Source organism: Lepisma saccharinum, chromosome 5 (genome assembly GCF_977018435.1).
Source record: "Lepisma saccharinum chromosome 5, izLepSacc3.1, whole genome shotgun sequence".
NCBI lineage: Eukaryota > Metazoa > Arthropoda > Insecta > Zygentoma > Lepismatidae > Lepisma > Lepisma saccharinum.
This window is the reverse complement of record NC_139233.1, coordinates 49249385-49267878: the sequence shown is the minus strand read 5'-3', so window position 1 is coordinate 49267878 and position 18494 is coordinate 49249385. Positions and strand designations below refer to the sequence as shown.

At 38.0% G+C, this 18494-nt stretch overlaps 1 protein-coding gene across 2 annotated transcripts in view; it reads right to left on the bottom strand.

Moving 5' to 3' along the window:
• Delta (neurogenic locus protein delta) overlaps positions 1-9710 on the bottom strand; it is a 296608-nt gene extending 286898 nt beyond the window's left edge. For both annotated transcript variants that reach the window (XM_083122513.1, XM_083122514.1), the window contains exon 1: positions 9624-9710. The gene's annotated coding sequence lies outside the window, so the exon portion shown is untranslated. The remainder of the gene's footprint in view (positions 1-9623) is intronic.
• Positions 9711-18494: the final 8784 nt, after the last annotated feature.

The window sequence follows — 18494 nt, the reverse complement described above, 5'->3', positions numbered from 1 at the left end:
AAGTGTTGAAAAATATTTCAAATAGTTTGATCCAACACTATTGCTTGGGCGCCGACTTCTAACCCCCCCCCTTATTGCGTGAATAATAATGTTTGGTACTACTACTATTATTAATAATAAAAATAGTAATACTAATTACAATCGTGTTGTTATTATTATTGATTCGTTCATCCTAGTGGTTGCCCCCCAAACAAAAATTCTGACTGAAATATTCTTAAATATGCTAAAACTTTTGTTAAAATCAGAAATGCAAAATACGAATCTTTAAATATAACTCATATTATTTTTAATGAGCTTTTATTTCTTTCCTTACTCCAAAATTTGTAGGATGTTAGCATTCGCGCTCATATTGGGAAAGGGGGGAGGGGGCAGTGAAGCACTTGACCTACCTGAGATGTCTGGGAACACCTAATATCATTTGAATAGTGAAATTGTTGCGTGAAAACATGGGCAAGGTGTGTCTTGAAATATATCAGACTTAGTGGTCTCTGATATTTGCGTTTTTGTTTTTAAGTCCACTTTATGCACAGATAGGCTAATCGGGACTTGACCGACAGTTTTAAGTGGGATCCGAAGTTTTGGTTGCCTCCGCCGACTACCGAACTCGGAACCCCTTCATTACAAGGCCACGCCATTACCACTACGCCATCGGGTTGACCCTAGTCTCTGATATACACATCGTGAAAAAATACAAAAAACGCTGAACTGTTCCTAAAATAAATGTTAAAGTTTATGGAAAGGAAGCAAGTCGAATCCAGTTTCTATTTAAATAAAGGACTTAAGTCTGAACTTAGCAACAATGCCACGGTATTTTCAATTCAATTTAAATTTTATGAGTTGTAAAACAACGACAACAATAATGATAATAATAATAAAATGTCAAGGTAATTTTTTATGATATGAAATATTACCCTGCCCCCAAGTGCTCGAAGTGAAAATCCTTGCCCAGTTTGGGAAAAAATATGGGGATGCTTGTAGTTGTATGGATCAATTTTGAGAAAATGCGGTAGGTGAAGGAATGCCTATGCAAATTATCCTTGTCGTGGATGCTTTGTTAGAATTTTCTTTACTGGGGGATATCATTACTGTGGCATAAGAAGAAAATATCGAAGGACGTATGCAACTAAATTGCAATTTCCACTACAGTTGTCATAAAACGAGAGCTCTCCTCCCTAACATCTTACATTTAGCCAACAGTACTCGTGGCGACGCTTCAGATTATTCTTTTTTCAGGTGACTGTTGCTAGTTACGGGGATCAACATTTTGCGATTATAAACTTCCCTCTGCTACAGTTTTTCCACTTTCTGCGCCGCGTTTTTGTGAGGGACGGTCGGTTGACTAGTTAGCGACTGTACGAGACACCAAGCAAATTCAGGGCCTCCCCGGTGGTAACGTTGTCGCCTCGTAATCAAGTCCCGGGTTCGATATCCGGTGAATTCACATGGCACAGTGGTTCGGATCCCACATTAAACTGTAGCTCCAGTCCCGATTAGCCTTTCTGTTCATAAAGTGGACTTAAAACAAATCAATCAATCAAACTAAGCAAATTCATCTACCAGTGACTTTCGGTATAGTGTAATGTGCAATGATAAATAGGAGAACGATAAAACTGCCGGAGAATGGGCAAGAGTGTACGAATGATCTCAACAGCTTGGCGAAGAACGCTAGTTTCTCACGAATAAACAGCGTGGACACATTTGTCCGACTGGGACATGCAAGGTGCTCTTTATGTAAATTTTTGGGGAAAGGGTCATGATTTATGCCAAGTTTTCCTGCACATTGATGAAGGGTGTCGTATAATGACATTTGTATAAATAAGACGTTGATGTTGTCTGCAAATGTTATCCTTCACCATAATTTCCCCACATGGTCAATTTGACAGCAATAACTCTCCGAAAGAGTTTTGCTTCATGTTCTTACACTCCGAGCTTAGCTCTTAGTGAATATCAGATTTATTTGAGCCACTTAAAGATAATATGAGAGAGAAGAAATTTTAGACAGATGAAGCACTGACAAAAAAAAATCAAGATATCTTGCGGTGGCTATGACAGCAGTCTTTTGCAGAAAAAGAACTGACACATTGATAGCAGTTATGCCTGTATGCTCAGGGAGATTCCTTTAAAAACTCACGTAGTTTTGTCCTTGTAGGACTTGTAGTCTTGGTCGGTCAACCCTGAATGACCGTTGCATATGTGCTGTTTGAGAAAATATCAAACTAATTCCGTCTGTATTTTTACGTCGCTTTTCTTCCAATTTAGCTAATCGCGAAGACAAGGATAAAATTGTGAAATAGATGGAAAGACAAAAACACATTATGCCTTGACAAAGATTCGAATCCAGGAATTCTGGCGCTACACTTACTTCTCTGCCACAGAAGACGACCTAACTATTTACATTTTTCAAATTATTTAGAGCATATTTTCGTTCACTGTAAATTAATGGAAAGACCAAAAATCATCAAATGAAATAGGTCTACAAGTTATATAAAACTAAATTAATGCTTACTGGAAGAAACCAATGTTTCCTTTCTTTTCCTAATGCCTCAGACCTCCCCGATGGCGCAGTGGTAGCGTCGTCGCCTTGTATTCAAGGGGTGCTGGGTTCGATACCCGGTGGAGGCACATAGTAGTTCGGATCCTACTTAAAACTGTAGGTCCAGTCCCGATTAGCCTTACTGTGCATAAAGTGGACTTAAAAAACTGTTTTTTTTTACTTTATGGGTGTGAGTGATCGGAGTTTATGGGTCCGGGACGGGATCGATACGGTTTATAAAACTATCCCGATCTTCAGGACAGAAAATTTCACGTATTTCCCGACTAGTTCAGAAACATTTATGGATGGGTAATGTTCAGAATTTCCTAACACTCCTGAAATTATTGAGTTCCACGCACATTTTGTCCCCAAAGAAATTATTTTCGGTATTTTAATGCCATTTCTAGAAGATTTCCCTTCCGATAATTAAGTATATCCAGAATTCTTATTTCGCGATCATTTTAAATTCCTGACCTATCGGAAATCCCGAAAGTAAGAAAATCATTTCCCGAAGTTTCCCGGGACAGAACTTCTGGATCCCGCAAACTGAAGTCTGCTTTCCGTTGCGACTGGTAGTATGTCAGAGGTCCCAGGTTCGAATCCTCGTCATTGTGTTTGTTCAATCACCATGTTCCTGACGTGAAATAACCAGAAGACGTAAACTTTAATAAACAAATATCGTATCCGATGCAGAGGCGGGCTGATTAACATCTGTGCATAAATTGGACTTGAATCTAGGGATGTACAATATCGGAATTTTGATATCGAGATATATCGTCAAGAAAATATCGTCGCAGACGATACGATATTATTTCCGTATCGTGATATGGGTGATATATCGTCTCCCTCTCTACAATATATATCGAAAAAATATCGTGACGATATATCGTCTAGTTAATATCGCCTGGACGATAGTTCTTCAATATCGTGATATATCGCCGATCAGTACTTCAATCAGTTGAAATGTCGGTTCTGCCAACCGAAGGCTTCGTGTTTTGATGACGTTACTTTGGTCTCAATATGTGTTCCTTGCACCCCTAGCACGCGTGGTTTTACCACAGAGAGCAATCACATAAAAACGGACTCTTTTGAACGTTCGTACCGCCGAAAGGACCCACCGAAGAGAAAAATGACACTTGCATTAAAATAAAAAAATCATTATGACCTGCCTGCTTTACCCACTGGATCATTCACTGTGCCTGCACTTTCTTCTTCTTCCTCCATGATATGTGACGCCGTTCTTTCCCTTCAATATGTTTACAGTTAATCGGATATCATGAGTAAGCAGTTGCAGTGGAAGGAATCTTCCAAAGCGAAAAAAACAAAACATATTTGTTTCCCCGCCATAATGAATTCACAGTTGCCTTCTCCTTAGATATAACACTGACATAGTGTTGATTGAGTTGGTGTTTTAAGTCCACTTTATGCATAGTAAAGCAAATTTGGACTGGACCTACAGTTTAAAGTAGGATCCGAACCACTATGTGCCTCCACCGGGTATCGTACCCAGCACCTCTTGAATACAAGGCGACGACGCTACCACTGCGCCATCGGGGAGGCCTGAGGCATAAGGAAAAGAAACGAAACATTGCTTTCTTCCAGTAAGCATTAATTTAGTTTTATCTAACTTATAGCTACCTTGACTGAAATATTGATTTTACCCATGTGTTATGTCGCCCCTCCTTCCTTCGAAAATTTTTAAGCCCCCTTGTACATTTTGAGGACATCATACACTTCCTCAACATAAGATAACAACATTGTGAGGACGCTAATCACTTGTGCACCAGAAGTAATAAGCCTTGTGAGGACATCATACACTTCTTCAACAGAAGATAGTAACCTTGTGGGGACACTACTCACTTTGCATCAGAAGTAATAAGCCTTGTGAGGACATCATACACTTCATCAACAGAATATAGTAGCCTTGTGGGGACACTACTCACTTTGCATCAGAAGTAATAAACCTTGTGGGGACATCATACACTTCTTCATCAGAAGATAATAACCTTGTGGGGACACTACTCACTTTGCATCAGAAGTAATAAGCCTTGTGAGGACATCATACACTTCTTCAACAGAAGATAGTAACCTTGTGGGGACACTACTCGCTTTGTATCGGAAGTAATAAACCTTGTGAGGACATCATACACTTCTTCAACAGAGGATAACAACCTTGTGGGGACACTACCCACTTTGCATCAGAAGTAATAAACCTTGTGAGAACATCAAACACTTCTTCAACAGAAGATATCATCCTTGTGGGGACACTACTCGCTTTGGATCGGCAGTAATATACCTTGTGAGCACATAATACACTTCAACAACGAAAAGGTAAGCTTGTGGAGCGACAAGTTTCTTAAACGTATATCGAATTTCTATCGCGAATTGAAGCCATGACTTTCTTACTTCAAAGCATCCGAGCACATAAAGTAAATTGATTGAATTTGTGAGATGTAAATAATGCATAAAAGAATAATATATTATCATAAATTATAAATGTACATAAATCAATAATAATAATAACAGTTACTGTTAGTATTTTCATGCCGTGTAAAGTTACATTTTAGCTTCCTTGAAAAATATATTGAACATTTCTACCCTTGAGCGCACTATATATTTCTTCAATGGAAGATAACAACGTTGTAGGGATACTACTCGATTTTCCATCAGAATTTATATCCCTTGTAAAAGCACTTTTTAAATTATTAACTAATTTAATTTAGTAACACTGTTGAGCCTTGTTTCATGCATTGGTCAGCATTGTAATGTTTTATTGAATTTAGATAAAAATTAACATTTAACTTAAAGCAAAGCATGATTCGAAATGTATATAAATTAAACACAAATAGTTTGTGAGAACAATGAAAGATACTTTGCATATATCACATTTTGCATCGTATCTTTCTGGCTTTTTGGGTTAATCGTGACGATTAGATAAAATTGATGAAGGGACACTGGAAGAAAATAATCGAACTCGGAACTTTATTGAATCAATTTCAAGTCCTATATCCCTCTGCAAGATTTCCACATCATATCACATGGTGGTGGTATTATTATTATTATTATTATTATTATTATTATTATTATTATCATCATCATCATTATTATTTGTAATACGCGTGCTATGTAGCTTTTTACTTTTTGTCTTGATGTTAAAACACAGAAGTTTGCATTTCTACCCAAAATAGCACAACACTCGTTAGTATAATTATTTTGCTAACTTTATTTGTCAGTCATTTAATTACATCCACCGTCAGATGTCTCCTATTACATGTAACATCTGTTTCTCTTTTCCAGTGATTTATTCTCTACAGGACAAGTATTTACGATTTTTTTAATGAAAAATATCATAAACGACAAAAACTGGAAAAATTGACAGAGACTAAAAGTAGAAGGTTTTTTCCTCTCTTTTATTCTCAAGTACCAACAGGGTAGCATTTTCAAACTTATTTACACATCGGTCCCCACAGCGTCTGTACAGAATCAATCGTGTGTATGGAGTGTATGTGCAAATTTTCATGAATCTAATGGACCTTGTGGGGACCCGAGGCCACCTGATTTCACAGGCCTTGTGGGTACTGGTGTCCCCACAAGGATAGGAAACGTTTTTCTTGTATAATTTGCTCACAATGTAGGTTACTTTTAATTTTCGGGAGTTTATAGTTTTACTGTGTTATTTGTCACATAATTTCAACAAACACATCAGACTACGACTGTGATTTCCCCCGGTCCCCACAGTGTATGTGCACTAACAGAGTCCCCACAAGGTAGCATATGCACGTATGTGTGCACTCGTGGCACCTTTCATATACCACGAGCGCACACTTTCATAATTTTGTGCGCTAGTGGACTGCACCCGTACGCCCGTGGTTCGAGTTAATTTTTTGGAAATTTTATCAGGACAACTACCTGAACTGGGGGGGGGGGGGGGCAGAACCCATCCGTCCTCACTCCCAGAGATAATTTTTATTGATTTACTTTATACCTCGCTCTTGTGCCACTTTTGGCTAATTTTCGAAGATGGGGATGAGTGATGATATGATGAAATTGATGAATGAACACTCACAAACACCCATGTCCAGTCCAAGATTCGAACCTGGGACCCCTGACGTCGTAGCGCGATGTACTAACCACTCCACCACGGCGGCCGGCTGCAGAATTATTAATCTTTAATTACAAAAATCAATAAACTTATCACATGGATAGTCAATAACAGAAATAGCAGTCAGCTTTCTAGCAGAATCATTAAAGAAAGAAAAGTGAGGAAGCTCGAAGAATTTAATGTAATATGGAGGAAAGGTCCGAATGTTTTCATTTTCTACCAATTAATCCAAGGAATAAATGGTTCTCTGACTTTGCAAAATTTCAAAACTAAGATTTTTGTATGACAAAATAGCATATCAACATACAGTATTCACTGTGTGAATTCCGAAGAAACGATAAAAAACACTAGTTGTGCCTACTATCCCCAATGTTAAAGTATAAAAGTTAATAAAGTGGTTAGTATATCGCGCTGCCACGCCAGGGGTTCCGGGATCGAATCCTGGCTTGGGCATGGACGTTTGTGATGTCCTATTCATCAATTTCATCATATCATCACTCATCCCTATCTTCGCAAATTAGCCAAAAAAGGCACAAAAAGCGAAGTAAAATAAATCAAATCAAATTAAATAAACTTTAATAATAGTTTGCCAACAAAATTATTTATAGTTATTAGTTTGTAAAAAAACTATTACCGGTATCGTTAATTTTTAGTAATGTTTAATGTTATATCAACGCTCTGACTTCCCCCAAAACATTTCTGGCGAAGACCATGCCTGCAGTCACTATTCCCAGAATTAGAAGGCTTTGTTTTCGGTGCAATTTTCATACCTTGAGGCACAATTAAATGAAAGTCAGATGGCAGGTCTGTGACAACCAGATAAAAATTATGAAAATTTTATAGACATATTTTGTATATTTGTTCCACAATATATATGCATTATCCAATGAAAACTACAGATATAATGTAAGTATAGCATTGCATATAAAAAATATGTACCCTAATGGGAAAGTATGTAATATACCTCAAATCATGTAACATGAAATTCACCTTTATTACTCCTAACATTGAAATTCACCTATCAATTTTTGGACTGCAATTTCTATCTGTTTTAAGGAACAATATGTAATTACGTACATAAAAATCCGGAACCCTAATTTGTATCTAATAAAATGCAAGGAACTTGTTCTACCTGAAAAGTACAAGGAAGTAATTAATTAAAGTTAATTTACTCATGGGACAAAGGTATAGCAGAGGCACACAGTGAGGTGGTTCAAAAAAATAATAGCGACACGGGAAGAGAAAATATGGAATTTGATATAAATAGCAAGAATTAAAACCAGGGTTGTTAAAGGTTCAGGAATTTTAATTAAATTCAATTCCGGTCCAGGAGAGAAAATCAGCAAGCGTAAATGGGTTCTGGACCGTCAAGAACCTTTTTATCTGCAAAGAATTTCAATTCGAGACAGGAACCTTTTTTTTCAGGAACATTTTTCCGGCTCAATTTAAATTCGGTCCAGGAACATTTTTTCAATGAAACAATATGCAACTTGGACCGAATTTAAATTGTGCGAGATAAAAGATTCGAGTCCTGCAGCGGGACCCAATAGAACCCATTACAATTTATGGGTTCCTGGTACTTTAACAACCCTGATTAAAACAGAAATAGATAATGTAGAAAAAGACACACAGGCAAAAAAAAGAGTGGCAATGAAAAAGCATCCACACCCTTCAGAACAGGGACAGTGGGAATTACTAAACACCCACTCACTCCTTCATCTTTCAAGTACATATACATGTATGCATGACACTATCTTCATAGTCACACTCATTGTATTCACAAAAACGTTCAACAACAGCTTACAGGCAACCAAGTCCCTATGTGGAGTGTTTGAAGAGTGGCATCAGAGGTAAATTGGAGAATAGAGAGGAAAAGCTGAAGAAACAGAAGGATGAGAAGAGAGAGATTGAAATTAAGAAATAAAAAATTGAGAAAGAGTACGAATGAGCAGAGAAATAGTAGTATTTGAGATAAATAGCACTATAAAAATGCTTTATCATGCCACAGTATGAAATTAATTAGCTAAGGCCAGTTACGCTGCACCCGCTAGTTGATGTGTTACTTGGTGCGACAGTGTTGCATGTGCCATAATGCAGTGAATTTTTCACACATCAGATGGCAACACTAGTAACTATGTAACTGGGACAAAGCAGAAAGTTTGCTGCACATTCACTCCATTCTCAATTGGGCGAATCGGGTATGAACCTACAATTTATTTAAAATAGAATTAGAACTATTGTACAATGTACGTCTACTACGATCGATCCCAAACCCTTGGATTACAAGGCGACAACATTGGCCACCACGCTATCTAGGAGGACCATCATGAAGCTTACCAGAACCTTGTGTACATTTGCAACTCTCCTCACTTTGTGGCACTGACAGATTCACTTCACAGAAACTCTACGAACGCGTGCAATTTCTATTAGGAGAAGATCCAACTAGCTATTTTAAGTGCAAGAGGAACACGTCATGACGTCAATATATCTGCATCATTATAGCTATCTCTCTACATTTTGCATTCTGTATCGCGTAGAACTGATACTGTATAATGCAGACCGCATTTGAAAACCTACAAAAATCATGTCCGTGTGTGGCAAGCTCAGGGTACGATGTTCATATCATCGATAAAACGAGGCTGGATAGAACTGCAAATGTTTTGGAGGGAAAATCTATATGGTTGCAAGTAAGTCACACTGCAACTAAAATGTCACGAGTGATTGCAACAGCGAGAAATATATCACAGAATTTCATGTTTTACACTTGAATCCAAATGTGTTGTTCATTTCTCATCAATAAACCGCAAGTCAGATAAGAGATTTACAACAATCATCGAAACATGTAAGCACATTTTTCAACGTAAAGCTCTCTTGGTCATGCCTTTTGAAGATCTTAAATCAAACTTTCATTTGTAGTTCATCCCATGTTATAATATATAGTTTCAACTAGTCTAATCTCAAACTTAAACGTAATATTCATCAATTTACCTGTATAGAAGAGTAAAATGTTACAAACCCACTTTCACATGCACACGCTTCCGCGACGTAGACACACTCAAACTCGGAAGTTTTACACACAGTGCCATCTGGTGATTATTCAGCCAAAACGACTCTTATTTCCGAGTTACGTGTTCGGAGAAACAAGTGAAGTTTTGGTTTCGGCTTTTCAAAACCGTAGCAACACACGTAAGTATATAATTTCCAGATTTGCTCGTTCTGTTTCGTTCTTACTAAATAACGTTAAACATTAGGTACAGGATACTTAAACGAGTACGTAAATTGCGAATTTAAGACAGATGTCAAATTTATTAGCACAGCATATATCACTCACTATCTATCATACTTTTACCATATTTGTTCAATGAGTTTCTTTACTCTTTACAAACTAATTATTTAACGTCATGACAACACCAGAAAAAATAGAGGGGAGGTGAATATTTTCCAAGGGGTAGTCACATTTAGTATGGGACCCTAAAACTACCTTTACTCATTTTCCTCAAAAATAATGATAACCTCGTTTACATGAAAAGTCTTTTGATGTTACCAAATATCCCTTCTTATCGGTCAAAAAAGATAACTAAATTTTCAAGGGGTCCCGGGTTCGATACCCGGTGGAGGCACATGGATGTTCGGATTCCGCTTTAAACTGTAGGTCCAGTCCCGATTAGCCTTACTGTGCACAAAGTGGACTTAAAACAGCAACTCAAACCAAACTAAGATAACTAAATTTTAATTATTTTGTCTATTAAAGCAGGTGTGTTTGTTTCCCTTGCCGTCCTAACAACCAAGTGTTGTCAATAAGGGAGAGGGGGAAATACATGAATGAAATTAAAATACACGAGTAATAAAAAAGTGATAATATCAGGAGCACATAATAACAGTTATATAACATACTAATTCCAATATTTACTATTGGGTTCCTAGTTATGCATTACATTATACACAAACACACATCCCCACACACATTAATTAATTGATTAATTGCGTTTTTTAACTTCGTATTTCTACCACTCTTGGTTAATCGCGAAGATGAGGAGGAGTGATAATGGGATGAAGAACACACAAAGAACACCCATGCCCAGGCCGGGGGATTCGAACCCGAGACCTCTGGCTGGCATCGTAGCGCGGTGTGATAACCACACACACAGATACACACACACACACACACATTTTTATACATTATATATATATATATAATATGTATGTGTGTGTGTGTGTGTGTGTGTGTGCAGACAGAGAGAGGCATTAAAACTGCATTAATTAGGCCAACGTTTTACAGAGTGATAGCTTGTGGACAATTTTAAATACACAGTAATCTTAATTTCATTAAATTCTATTGTAAACTCTACAATGGACATTGGGGTTCGATACCCGGTGGAGTGCCTCCCCGATGTCGCAGTGGTAGCGTCGCCGCCTTGTAATCAAGGGGTCCCGTTGGAGGCACATAGTAGTTCGGATCCTACTTTAAACTGTAGGTCCAGTCCCGATTAGCCTTACTGTGCATGAAGTGGACATTTAACACCAAATCAATCAATCAATCTATTGTTAACTCTCGTAGATAGTTTGTGTCAGTCTTAGCCCTACAAAAATTATTAATTTGAAATGTCACATTGCTTGTAGATAAGCTTTATTATCCTTGGAGCATACACAGGTGGCAGTAAACGTTTCTCTGGAGGTGCCTATCCCTTGTTTCTTTCGGCGCGAATGAAAAGAGTACCTCGTTTTTGCAGTTCTAGTCAAACTTGTTCCATGCGTCTCAACACAATTGCCGTTGTGTAACCTGAGAGACGATGGATCAAGTCTCGTCCCTACCTTACCCGACCATCACGAAGACCTGCTTTTTAGGTTTCAACTTTGCAGTTGCAAGTTTCTCGCTGAAAGGAATACGATTTCCATTCTTCGCTCTTGCATTGTTTCCTTCAGTCTCTTGTTATGTCATCTGCTGCTATCTTTTGGAATATTCTTCAACGGTCTTTGCTTGTGGACAGGTGCTTTTCGGTTTGAACTTGATTCTGGTTGAGGAAGAGGTGGCATGGCTTCTTCTTTAATAGTCAGTGTTACATTCTACCCTAAATTTCAGCGATTTGCATTACATATGGTAAAAAAGGTAGCCTGAAATGTACTGAAAACAATGGTTTTTACCCCAGCTTTCTAACATCTTTCTTAGCTGAGTTATCATAATTATCGCAACTGTCTGCAGAGGCCAAAAATGTCGCAAGACATGAAACAAAAATGGCCGCCATTTTCAAACGAAGTCCAGTTTTAGAAAAATAATGCCTGTTTTGAACTACCCTTGTACAGAAGTTACAACGACAAAGAAATGAACATTTTTAAACATGGTCGAGCGACCATCAGTGCTGGACCATTTGGTATCGATTGACCCTGAAATTCTATGCAATGTCCAAAAAACGTAAAATTTTTGTTAGAAGGAGTCAAAAAATCACAAATTTAATTCTTTGTATAGAAAGAGCATGTCTTTGCAATGATTTTCAACATCAAAAACTTTTTGGTTCCATCAATCCCACATGCTGAAAATTCTGGTTTTTGCAACCTAGTTTCCCACCACAAAAATTGGGCTACAAGTCCATTATTTGTCTTTTTATAGCCTTTTGTAAATATTTTTGAGTGCTGATTTTTTTTATGAAATCTTCGTTATTTCATTGAACTTTTTGTAAAATTTCAAAGAGATCTCGTCATTGGTTAAGGAGAAAAGAAATAAAATGTCAGCAAGGGTATCTTGTGTCGAGGGTCTCAAGAGTGACAGACAACACTGACTTAATGGCATTTCAAAGTGCTGTGAGATGAAAACCGTTTGAAATAGAGTGAAAAAAAAATAGGGGGTTTCTTTCAACCATAAGGGAAGGGTGTATACCAAATCAAAATAGGAGTTGGTGGGTGATATGACCTCGTTGAAATGGCATGACCCAAAAGGGAGAGTACATGAAAAATGTCACACCATGTCTTGAACTGGGGTTAGTGGGGGCTTCCCCTTCTTTGTCAATTCTCACCCTATTACGTACATACCATAGCTTTAGTAAGGATGAAAAACCAGCAAGTACCTGAAGAATCATTTGACATTTCCTACAGTCTCACACAAGAAACAAACCGAACTACTTTTTTCTCCGTAACATTCCGCCACGAAAATAGCTCGGACGCCTATCTCGAAATGGAGGAGTGCACACTTCATTTACTGCGACACGTGATATATAGGAAACGTCCATTCCTTGCGAATGTAATCTGGAGAATTCCTTGCTGGGCGGTAAATTACAAGAGTTTACACCGAAAGAAATGCGTTACACTTAGTGACGTCACTCGGTAGAACCACATTTAGAGAAGCATCGACTCAAAGGGAAAGCTTCACACAGGACTATGTGGTGGAGCCACCGTCTCCCATAGGCGGAGTTCTGGAGGGCCTTAACACATAATTAAGTTCAGTTACTACATTTTTGTTATGAAGCCATACCGCAAATCTTGACGTTTGGCATGATGGCATGTGCGGTAATTGCGCCGCAATAGCGGGTCTTAGACGATTTGATTGATGTGTACAGTTTGAAGAAATAAAAACGTAAAATGACTTTGTGTTGAGTCAACAGTTACTGCTGAGGCTTCAAAAGAACTTTTCAATTTAATTTTTCTAAAATTTCTGAAGATTACTATTGTACAGTAACTTTTTTAAAGTAATACTAGTATTGTATCAATAAAAAAATAATGAAATGCAAAATGCAATAATCGTACTGTTTTGCTTCTTTAAAACTAACAACCAATATACTAATTAATATTTGTTTACTTAAGGGAGGAAATTTAATATTTTCAAATCTAAAAGACCTAAAACTCAGTGCTTTTAAGTTGCTGTTTTTTTTTTTAATTCCGGGGGAAGGCCTTCGGACCCCTTGTAAACCAGGGGATATTCAATAACCCTCAGGTACATCATATTCTTCTCCCAGAGTCTGGCCCCCCAAAGCAAAAGCTCAAACTCCGCCTATGCCGTCTCCTATGATATCATATCATAAAGGATATGTTTTATTGGACTATACAGCTTTACATTTGGTATTATGTAAAGTAGTAGTAGTAGTAGTAGTAGTTTATGTCCAGTATATATATTTCAAATACCAAGGGGTCCCGGGTTCGATACCCGGTAGAGGCACAAAGTGGTTCGGATCCCACTTTAAATTGTAGGTCCACTCCCGATTAGCCTTACTGTGCATAAAGTGGACTTAAAAAACACTAAATCAATCAATCAATCAACATAAAATGTGCTCTACGATGCCAGGGGTCCCGCGTTCGAATCCTGGCCTGGGCATGGATGTTTGTGAATGTCCATTCATCCATTTAATCATATCACCACTTATCCCCATCTTCGCAAATTAGTCAAAAGTGGCACAAGAAGCGAAGTAACATAATGCAAATCAATCAATCAAAATCAACATAAAACGCAATTCCAGTGATAAATAACACATTTCAAGATATTTATTCTTCATACAGATATAATCATTTTTTTAAAAAAAAAATCCAACTTCATCTTTGCAATTTCATATTCATTTGTATCAGAAATGAATGAAATAAAATGTATCCAACACAAACCACCCAGAAAAACCTTTAACTCTTGGCAAAAGAAAATTAATTTTACCCCTGCCAGGGATGTTTTTATCCCCTTAAAAGAAAATGGAATTGATAGCATATTGTGTACCATTTCTTAACTAACACAATTGAAAAATCATTAGTGGTCCAAGTCATCAAAGATTTCCCTGCTTAAAAAGTGTGCAGCCTTGTGGATTGAAGGAGAACATAATTTTCCAACTGACCAACCTCGCCGAACATGTATTAAAGTGTTCACACTAAACTTGTAGGTAGATTAAATCGTAGCATACCCTTCGGTATGTGGGATCGATTATGGAGCAACTCGCTATTCATGGTAAGCTTGATGGTAAGGTGCGAGGTACTAAATATACACATATCGTCGATGTTTTCACGAACTGGCGAAGATGTCACCTCCCCTGCATCACGAGCCGGCGAATGTACAAAATTTCACATTTTGAGTTTTTGACGCTGTATATGTTGGAACAACATTCGGAGGTATGCACGTATACCCTGGTACCAGGGTGTCAGTTTCCCAATCTTGGTTTCCACGGATTGCCCCGTTCTTCTTTGATGCATTTATACTATGTTAATCTATTCTTTTTATTTGGTTTTTTTAAAGTGTCTGTCTCGACAGACTGTAGCCCACCCACCAAATGTATAAGCCAGAAAACAAAAAGAGCTTACAATATCCACTGCCCTCCGCTCCCTCCCTTTCATTAAGCTACATCACATGGTCGCGTTCCCAGGAACTTGCGCAACAATGCAACGACCATGCAATGTATTATCTCCCACCCACCATGCCTACTACCCGCTAGCCTCCCTCCCTGTGAACTAAAGAAGGATGGAAACTACACCACTAGCATCTCGCTTGCAGCTAAGAAGTCCAGCGAAAACTCCGTGCGTGCAGTGCGAGCTTCCCGCCAGCACACTACACCTCAAAGTCTTAAACAGCACAGCAGAAATGGCTAAGCCGCTCGCAGTAGCGCTGCATCCACACGCACATGCGAGAACGCTCTTTCACAAATGCGGCGGATTGATCAAACCTAGGGTACAATTACGTCCTCATATTCTTATAGGTTCACTGCTGCAAACAAATCAAAATACAACCATTTAGTTCGAAAGTAAAAAGTTTTAAAATTGTCACTAGAAATCAACATTAAAATCAATGTAGTCTATTGGTTAGAATGGCATGTACACAATATTACCTTTCCAAATATAAGCCACTTACCAATATCCCTTATGAGACTACCCTATTATAATAATATTCTCTGCAATGAATTGAATGAAGTTGTTGCACTCTAAAGGAGGCTTAACACGTCACTGTGAGCTAGCCTTATTAAGCTGCTAGGTCTTCTGCTATATATGTTTACAGATGACCATTAAACGGAATCTTATATTATTTGTTACATAATTTTTTCTTTCAAAATACTGTTTGTTTTATTTGTTGCTGAGTAATTATTGTTTTGGCAACAATGTATTAAAAATTAAGCAATATAATATACTATATTTCCATGAATCACCATAATTGTTGTTAACCTAAAATGATATTCTGAACATTGGGCTATATATGTAAAGGCAGCAAAAAATGCCTTAAATTCGGATACCAAGCATTTACCGACCTATGTTTGCATAAACGATTTTCATAGTTTACATAAAGAAACACATTCTTTAAGTTATGCCGCTTATTTTTAGATAAAATTTATTTAAAGAATTTCAATAAGAAATGTTCCTGGACCGAATTTAAATACTTTACAAATAAATTTCTTTACGGTCCAGAACCCATTCACTCTTTGCTGATTTTTTTCTCCTGGACCGGAATTGAATTTATTCAAATCCCTGGACCTTAAACAATCCTGCTTGCATCAAACAATTCTAATTACAACCATTTAGCTTGAAAGAAAATTCTTTTTAAAAACTGTCGCTAAAAATACACATTAAAGGTAACGTAGTCTATTGGTTAAATATAAGAATTAGTCTTATGTAACTTATCACAAACATAAAATGACATATAAGCAATAATATCAGCTTTCCAAATATAAGCCACTTACCAATATTTTTTTATTAGATTACCCTCTTATATTCTTCTTCTTTGCAAGTAATTGAATGAAGTCTCTGCAGTCTAAGGGAATGCTGATCTCTCTTTTGTGGCTTACCACGTAATTGTGAGCTTTATAGAATTGCTAGGTCTTCTGTAGAATACTATCCATGTGTGTGTACATATATATGTTACATATGACCTTTGAAATGGATTGTTTGTTTTTATTTGTTGCTGGGTAATTATTTTGCTTTTGCAACAATGTCTTAAAAATTATACAATAATATTGTTGTATATTATTATGCAATAATATAATAAATGGTAAAACACAACACTTGAGCCTTAACCCCCTACAGACTGGATCAACATGGCTAGTGGAAAATGGTATACCTGCCTCTGTATAGTAGCTGAAGTTCTGCGAGGAACGGTTATGGTCGTGACTGTATAAAGAGTCTGACTTGCGACTCGCTCTAACACGTTATCGCCCATGTCGTCCTCTTGTCTATCTTGACCACTGACCTCCGTCCTCCCAGACATTTATTCCAATCGAATTTACTCAATAATGCCGACTCAGTTACCTGTAGTCTCTTCCTTGACTTCGATTGTTTACACCTGTTTACAACGATGGCGATCAAGGAAGCTCGGCAATGTCTGACAAGACATTCCTCAGATGTTTCTAGATATTTCCTGTCTGGAAGAGTGATGGCTAAATGTTACGGGTTTGGAGTTATTTGTACTTTACATTTTCAATGATTTTATGGACTGTTACGAAATGGACAATAAATATGATTCTGTCAATGGAAATTTGAATAAGTTTTCGGTGTTACTAGTTTGATAGCTGTTTTTATGTATGAGTTTGGGTTTTCTTAGAATGTAACTATACTAAGTGTTTCTTGGTTGGTTGGATGATTTAGTTTATTTTACTTCGAGTTTTGTGCCTCTTGGCTAATTTGCGAAGATGGGGATGAGTGATGAAATGATGAAATTGATGAATGGACATTCACAACAACCAAGCCCGAGCAGGATTCGAACCCACCCCAACCCCCAAGCAAAAAATAATAATTCGCACAGTGGACCCGTGTCGCTTGTAGCTCTCCGCTTTGGTATGAGATCTCCGTGTCACTTGTCGCCTGCCGCTTGTCGCTCCGATTTGATAGCTTCCTGAAATTCTCTTTACAAGCGACACGAGACCCTTCAGTATTAATAAAGCATTCACTGGCCATGCGTTACCGACAGACCGAAGCGACACGTGAAAACAGCCCAGTCCAAGTGACACGCAACCGACAAGCGACATGCGCAGCTTGTCCTGTCACTCCGGTACAAAGGGTTGTGTGTTCATTTCTAAAGATTGGTTTACAAGTGACGTTTGTCGCTTCGGCCTGAAAGCTCTCTAAGAGTGCAGAATAGACTTTTATTCACGGCAAGAGACCGAAGCAGACATTTTTGTTTTTTCAAGCAGGCCCCTGCAATCATCCTTTTTCTTATTGGGCTACGTGTCACGGCCAAGGGGCGGGGTGACCACCTTAATTCGGGAACGTGATTTTCCCACGGGACCGCACCTATTCTGGGAAATTTCCCTCGGAAGAAGGGGATAAAAATTGAACTCTCTCAAGATCTTCACCACGTAAAAGCGGTATTGCTTCAAACACGTAGGCGCTATCGGACGATTCTATGGGAAAGTCATCGGAGGGTGCAGTTTTCATCTTCTTCTTCTTTCTTGAAATAAAACAAAAATAAAAGTTTCATAAGTGCATCATTCGGCGGCGCTGACAATGAGAGAGACAGCCACAAAAATCTTCAAAGTTGAATTTCAGTTTCTAACTGGTTTTGCAAATCCAGACCGTTTCTAATGGAGTGAGCGAGATTGTAGCCCACCAGCTTTCTTGCCCACCATAATGGCCTACATAATAAAATTTCAGAAGAATCACACACACATAGAGAGAGATAGAGAGAGAGAGCAGGCACGTACCTAGAATTATATTTTGGGGAGGTGGAGTTCGAAACAAGCGTCTCAGAAAGATAATAATACGTATAAATGTTAAAATTAATACGTTAAAATAATGCATAGGTCGATTCGTAATAATATGCAAATTAATTAATATTGTATTGTTACATGGACCGGCCTCTGTGGCGGAGTGGTTATCGCAGCGCACTACTACTCCAGGGGTCACGGGTTCGAATCCTGGCCTGGGCATGCATGGGTGTTCTTTGTTAGTGTGTCTTCATCAATTTCATCACTCATCCTC